Source organism: Fukomys damarensis, unplaced genomic scaffold (genome assembly GCF_012274545.1).
Source record: "Fukomys damarensis isolate Sample0158 unplaced genomic scaffold, DMR_v1.0_HiC HiC_scaffold_19, whole genome shotgun sequence".
NCBI lineage: Eukaryota > Metazoa > Chordata > Mammalia > Rodentia > Bathyergidae > Fukomys > Fukomys damarensis.
In genome coordinates this window covers 18,489,218-18,496,884 of record NW_022900931.1, presented here as the reverse complement: position 1 = coordinate 18,496,884, position 7,667 = coordinate 18,489,218, and the positions used below count along the sequence as shown (strand labels likewise).

The 7,667-nt window shown below is 36.8% G+C and overlaps 1 long non-coding RNA gene across 1 annotated transcript in view; it reads left to right on the top strand.

Moving 5' to 3' along the window:
• Nucleotides 1–7,667, top strand: part of LOC104856190 — a 34,699-nt gene that overhangs the window by 20,102 nt on the left and 6,930 nt on the right. The window contains exon 3 of the long non-coding RNA XR_778576.2: nucleotides 1,784–1,833. This is a non-coding gene — a long non-coding RNA (uncharacterized LOC104856190). The remainder of the gene's footprint in view (nucleotides 1–1,783; nucleotides 1,834–7,667) is intronic.

The window sequence follows — 7,667 nt, the reverse complement described above, 5'->3', positions numbered from 1 at the left end:
CTAGACATGTTAATTTTTTTATTTTTATTTTTATTTTATTTTTCCATTTGTACAGGGGTAACACACTGTATTAAATATGTAAGGTCATATCTACGTGGGTTTGATTACAGAAACTAATGAATTATTCTCTTAATAATGAAAAAAAGAATAGATAAGACTACAAGAGCAAGGAGCAATTTAAATATGTTCAGGGACTATTTTCATCTTCAGAATTAAGGATTATTTTAATCTTACGTTATTGCCTTTTCTCTTTTACTTTCCTTTTTAGCTTTATTTTAGGATTTCCTATTTTTAAAGTTCATATAGAAATTTCTTTAACTGAAATACCGAATAGTTTCTCTGGTGTGAAACACTATAATAGTACACAGGATCCTAATGAGATAATTAATAATGTGAAATAGGAAGTAAAGGGCTAAAGGTGTAGGGAGAGTGGGAGGGGTGGGGGAAAGGTAATGAGGGAGAGGAAAAAAATATGAGAAATTGAAAAACTGGAAATAAAGTGTTTGTAAATGGGGAGGGGAGGAGGGGTGAAGGGAGGGCAGGGACAAGGGGAAAAACTGAGAATCAAGACCTATCATGTAAAGGTACAGGATCCCAATAATGAATGTAACTGTATTGTATACCTAGATTGTACCAATAAACTCAATAAAAAAAAGAATAAAAATTTCATCTTCTTTGTTTTTGTATTCCTTATCTAGCACAATGTCTGACACATAGTAAGCACAGAAAAGGTGACTTGAGTTGATTAATTAAATGAATCATAAATATTTCTCCTCATTGTAAAGTTGGAGTTAAGTTTTGAGTAACTAGTACATTTTGGCAAAGTCAACCATGACATACTTAATGTGCTGGGTTGCTAAGAAGAACTTTTTCCGTAAGGTTACAGATTTGCTAAGCAGAGCTGATAATTGACTTTATTGCTCACTACATTGTTGACACAAATACAGGTTATTAGCAATTATGAAAAGCATTTTAATTGTGTTGACTTTTTAAAGTTCAGTCTATTTATTTTGGGCTGTGACGAATTGGTTACTGTGAAGTCAATGAACAGTTTGAAAGAAATCTTAACTTCCAAGTAACCCGATAGAAAGCTGGAAGGTGGAACATGACCTAAGGCTTGCAATTCTACCTGGGTGTTTAACTTCGGCAAGTAACTCATTAACTATTTGTATTGCTGATGTACAGTGCATGGTGATGCAGAAATGCGTTCCTAGCCTGATAATTGCTTTTTGGAAACGGGAACCCTTTCCTGCTTTTAAACTTTGAGATGCTGTACCTTCTCTGATATTGATATTGCCTCAAATTTTTTGCTCGGTGTGTTACTTCTCAGTTTCAAATGTGGTGCAGACAATTGTAAAGGCCTTAGGTAAACTTTGTTTTTTTATTTTTGTCCACTTCTCATAACAATGGAACTTGGAACTTGGCATATACTCAAATATGTGCATGGAAACATTCTTCTAAGTAAAAATAGTGGTGCTGCGCTGAATATTGAAAAGGTTTTACTGTAAAGTGAATTTAATATTGCTTCATTTCTCTTCTTATACATGATGGTGTACCATTTAGGCTCTAAACTACAGAAATATTTGGCATTAGTATTGTTATTGTCTCTGTTTTATAAGCCTGGCCACTGGCATTTTCATATCTGCTGACTTAAATGTCTAATATAAAAATGAAAATTTTTCAAATAAAGATGGAAATATCTTCATAAATACTACTAAGTGAAAACTCAGTTTGGCCGCAATCCAGACATTTATGTCTGTCTTATTTATCTTCTGTTTCCTAGCACCTAGATGAATTTGGCAGAAAAAGAACCAGAGCTAATTATCTTGCAATGTAAGTTTTTTTGTTTTGGTTTTGGGGTTTGTTTTTTTGTTTTTGTTTTTTTTGGTATTTGGGATCAAATTCAAGACCTTGTGCTTAAGAGACAGGCACAGTGCCACTGAGCTAAATCCCCACTGAATTTTTATTTTTATTATTTTTAGTTTTTGTTTTTATGAGACAGGATTTCCTTATGGAATTCAGGCTGGCCTCAAACTCGCAAAAATCCTCCTGCCTTAGCCTCCCATTTTTATCTCACATCTTCTTCAATTTTCTCCAAACCCACATTATTTTGGAGTATTTTTAGTACAAATGACATCCCTATATTCTTTCTTCCTCTTTTCTCAACTTGCTTTCTCTTTCGCTCTCGCCTATCCTGACTAGATTAGTTTTGTTGTTTTTGTGGTGTGCTAGGGATCCAACCCTGGGCCACCTCCACGATGCTAAGCATCTACCAATTATTTATTAAAATGTCCCAGATAATTTTAGCTTTTATCTTCTTCCTACTTCTTCTCATCTCAAAAGTTCTCATCTCAAAACTTCTGCATCTCAAAAGTCCATCACTAGTCTGACAAAAATGACCCCACTTCGAGGGAAAAGAGGAGGGAAAAGCAGGAATGCAATAGAGTAGCATTCTCTCTAGTGGTAGAAGGAAGGTCATCTCTAATCATTTTTGGTCTTGTTTACTGTAGTTACGAACAGGCAAACAGTATCAAATATTCAAAAATATCAAATATTGAAGCTTCTTATCAAATTCTAAATGTTGAAACTTGATAATCAAATTTCAAATATTGAAACTTGTTATTCAAGTACTACTGTCAAGCTGGTTTTGGTTAAAGCATCAAGCCATACGTACTCCCACTAGAAATATTTGAGAATATCCATTATATATATATCTTCATCAATGTTGGGTGTTTTATTTCTCAGACTTATTTTTCATCGGAAACTAAAACAAAGTCTTTTTTTTTTTTAAGAGACAGGCTCTGGTTATGTTGACCAGAGGTACAGTAGCCGTTCTCAGCGTGATTTCACTGCTGCTCACCAGCATGCGAGCCCTCATGGTCTCCCATTCCTGAGAGGGCCCATGTTGATGGTGAACTCGTGTGGACTGTTGCTCAGCATAACACATGGCAGCTTCAAACTCTTAGGCTCAAGGGATCCTCCTGCCTCTGCTTCCCAGTACCTGGAATTACAGACTGCACCACCTTGCCTGGCTCTGATAATTCTTTTAAACCAGACATACGCACGACTACAATGACGTTAACATAACGGGCACAGGGCTGGCAGGGTCTCCCAGACGGAAGGGCCAAGACTTGGCTGGAAAGATGCAAACTTCTTTGGGAACTGTGTCCCAGCACCTGGCCAGCGCCTTGCTGAGTTCAGGAGTGTAATTCCGTTTATCCTGGTCACACTGAGAGGAGATGCTGGGAAGGAGCCAGTTGTTCACGGGGAGTATGTCAAGAGGAAGGAAAACAGAAGTTATGGCTTTAAGAATACTTCAAATTGCTTCCTTGTTGGTGATTTTTAAAAATTTCCACTTCTAAACATAATTGGTATTACCGGAACCCTGCTGTTCTAGATGAGAAAAGATTAATTGCTGCACTTTGCACTTCACTAGGTGCTTCCTGAGACATCCTGTTTTCTGTTAACTACTAATTTGATAATTCAATTAAAAATCCGAATTATAAATATCTAGGATAAAGTCTCAAGAGGTCTTGGATCTGCTTTAAAATACTTTGGCAACAAAAAGACAGAAATGAGGGCAAGATGAAGCCCGAATGGCAAAATAGGGATAATGTTTTCATTTGAGTGATGCACGTATGAAAGTTCACTATACTGTGCTCTGAGCCAGGTATGCTGTCACATGTCTGTGATCCCAGCACTCTGGCAGGCTGAGGCAGGAGGAACTCAATTTTGAGCCAAGCTGAACAACTGAGCAACCCAGTGAGATCTTGTCTCAAAGTTAAAAATAAAAAAGGGCCAGGGATATAGTTCAGTGAAAAGGACCTGCATTCAATCCACCATACTGTACGTGAGCACACACACACACACACACACACACACACACGTACACGTGTGCACACGCACACACGTCTACTTTTGTGAATTTTGAAGTTTTTCATAAGATCAGTAATTATCATAATCAGTGATTTCCTATCAGTAGTTATGTTGAACGCCAATTTCAAGCTCTTAGTTTTTAAAAATCAAGTTTCTTAGTCTATCCATGAAGATATTTCATGTGACATATTGACTTATCCAGAACAAATATAAGTAGACAAGTATCGGTGAGTTCCTGATAGCTGAACATTTTTTAACTACCCCAGGGTGGTGGTGGGGAAACATATGCATATAACAACACTTTAGACATTTGGACTGCTTAAAATGTACAATGCTTAAAACTTACACTTCCTGTCACAAGTGAAAATCTCCCCCCGCTTGTTAGGCAAGTGTCTACCACAGAGCTACCTTCCCAGCCCTCCACCTGCCCTTTTGAATTCTATTTCCAAGCGTTTTCACTCACTGTTTCCCACCTCCTCCTACACTGTGCTTGCTCTTGGACTTGAGTCTTGGATTTAGCCTTAGGCACCCTTCTCCTTCATTTCGTCACTCTTACATTGGTTCACTAAAAAGGAAGATAACCCATGCGAAATCCCTGAGGAAAGAGACTCTTGGATCAAACAGAACCACAGAAGCACTAGAACAAATACCAGGTATGGTTGTAACCAAAGAGAAAAGACAAAGGAACTGACATGTTTTGAGCCCTCTCCTATGTGCCAACGCAGTACTAAGGATACTTACATGTAGTAGGGTAAGACATTTTAAAATATTGTTTGCAAGATATGCTTATTACTTATTTCTTGAAGAGTTACTAGAGTGGCTCTGTTCTTTATATAAATGTAAGTCTGTTCTGTAATGAAGGCATAGCAATTATCTCTCATGAGTCCATTCAGTCTGTCACAGTGACTCTGGAAAAGGAGACATGCTCCTAAATATCCTCTCTGAAGATGTCCTGCTCATTCTTTGCGACATGAAATGAGAACGCTTCTAGGATGGAATGGGCCAGTGGTAAGGGATGGCAGCACGTCTCCCAAGATTAATGTAAAAAAAGAGTTTTCCTGGACTGGTAACTAACTCAGAATGCCCAAATAATACAAATTAAGCTGAATAAAAAAGTGCAAGGTCTGAGTTCGATCTCTGGTACCCCTTCCCAAAAAACTGAATTGATTCTTACATCTCTCTGAACAAGATGACATTTTTACCTCACATTGGATTTTCCTCTTTACCTTTAGCATTGAAATTTAGCTCTAAATGAATCTCTCTATATTAGGCCCCCGTTTCTCAGGAAAGTGACTTCTATATAAAGTAGTGCAGCCTGCACTTCAGCACTGGAGAAGTAAGTCAATAGTTAGTGAGTGCTTAGCATATGCAAGGCCCTGGGTTCAATCCTTAGATCAGCACATGGGAAAAAAAAATCCACAAAATTAAAGAACAGTAATTTGAAATTAGTTAAAGTGGACAAAAAAGTATTCTAATCTCATCAAATTTACTCCAGGACCCCAGACTCCCTCATCCTTAATCCTGACCTTGTTTCCCTTTACCTCCTATCTGAATAGTGCTGACCACTGACTTCCCATCTGACTCATTTTCCTCTTAAGCTTCCTTCAAGAATGCCCCACTGTGGAGATGTTTTTCTGCCTCTGAATTCCTTTCATATTTCCTACTTTTCTCCCATGTTGTATTTGAAGTAAGTATGTAAACAAAAATAGATCTTATTTGAAAACTGACTGCATCCTTATTCACTCTGGACTCTTCAAAGGTGGGTCTGTTGTTTGTTATTGTTGCTAGCAGTAGTAGGGATTGAACCCTACATTCCCAGGCCTTTTTTTTTGTTTGTTTGTTTGGTTTTGTTTTTTGAGACAGGGTCTCACTATGTGGTTGAGACCTGGAACTCACTATGTAGCCCAGGCTGGTCTCGAACTCCTCCTGCCTCAGCCTCCTGAGTGCTGGGATTACAGGCATGTGCCATCACACCTGGCTTAAACCTTTTTTATTTTATTTTGAGACAGGATCTCCCTAAATTGCTCATTTGTCAAGTCCCTGCTGGAACTTGCCTCAGCCTCCCAGAGTATTTGATTACAGGCATGTGCCACCATGCCCAGTTTAACTGGTGTTTTAAATGTAGGCTGAATATTAGGCCAAAATGTTAATCTGATCACAATACATGCGTTCTTGCCTTACTTTTCTTTGGCTCTTTTGGCTTAGTAATAGTCATGGACAACTAACCATGAATCTTAGAACTGTTATCAGTCTACCTAGCAACCAGGTCCATACAAACTCTGAAGTCATACTCTTTTGATTTGATAAACAATGTATTTTCTTATACAGTGAAATCATATGTCAATATTAAAACTGCTATATAACTGTGGCTATATTATCTCAGAAGGAGCTATCATCTTCTCTATAACCAAATGTTTTGCTTTAGTCACAAGAAGCAATCACCTCTAACTTTCAAAAAATGAAGTAAGGAGGGCACAAAGAGTAGCAAGAATAATGTATCAACCACAGACACAAAAGCCAGACTTAACAAATATTAACTTTCCCTAAGAAATAAGACACTGTAGCACTTGACCCTTCCCACATCATTTTCCTTTCTTTTTAGCTAGAAGAATCACTATGCTAAAGTTGACACACATGTATACTCTTCCCATCGGTGTTTTTAATCTGTTTTTACCATATATTTCAAGTGTTTTTCACCATCCATTTCCACTAGAGAGTATACAGTGAATTTTTTCAACCGTTACACAAATGTTTGGTGGTATACAGTATTCTGCAAACCAATTTTTCATTGAAAATTTAAATTTCTTTAAAAATTAAGTCAACTTCTCAATTTTTTATTGCTTCTTTTTGGTTCCTCCCTTATTTTCTATTCATTGTTATGTCTTTTCACTTTCTTTGGCTTTATTTTTCCTTTTGTAAATAGTCTATGTGTGATTGAAAAAACTACACACATTCTCTAATTTTTGTGTATAGGGATAAAAACACTGATCAAGTTTGTTACATTGTCTTATTCAAATGTTCCATGTTTTTTGAATTATTAGTCTGATTCACCAGATTCTAACAGAGTTGTTGGTGACTTCACAATTTTTCCTTGTATTCTTGAAACTATATTGTTGTAAATATACATATTTATCATTTATTATATGGGTTGATTTTTTTATTGGGTTGATTCTTTTTTATTATGCAGTAGTCATTTTTAACTTTATTAATATTTTTCCTTCAAATTTTTTATCTGCTGTTAATTTATGTTTTTGTTTTCCTTTAGTTGTTTGTTTGTTTTTTGGTGGTGATGCCAGGAATCTATCCTAGAGTCTCACACGTGCTAGGCAAGTGATCGATTACTGGGCTACATACCCATTCCTTTTTCAAAATTTTATTTTGAGCTGGACATGGTGTCATATCCCAGCACTTGGGAGTCTGAGGCAGGAGAATCCTCACAAAGTCAAGGTCACACATAGTAAGTTCAATAGTAGCCTAAATTACATAGCAAGATCCTGTCTCAAAAGAATCAAAAATAAAAACTTATTTTGACACAAGGTCTCACTAAATTGTCCAAGCTACTCTCGAACTTCTGTTGTTTCTGCCTCAGCCTCCCTGGGCTTTTAGTTATTTGCTTATTTATTCTTTTTTAATCTCAGCGATTCCCAGTCTTTCTTTATATTTCCTGACACTGACACTTGTGAAGACTGCTGCACAGCTAGCTATTCTATAGAATGCTCTTAGTATGGGTTTGTTGTAGTTTTCCCCAGACTACATTCAGGTTATATTTCTTTTTTTTTTTTTTTTTTTTC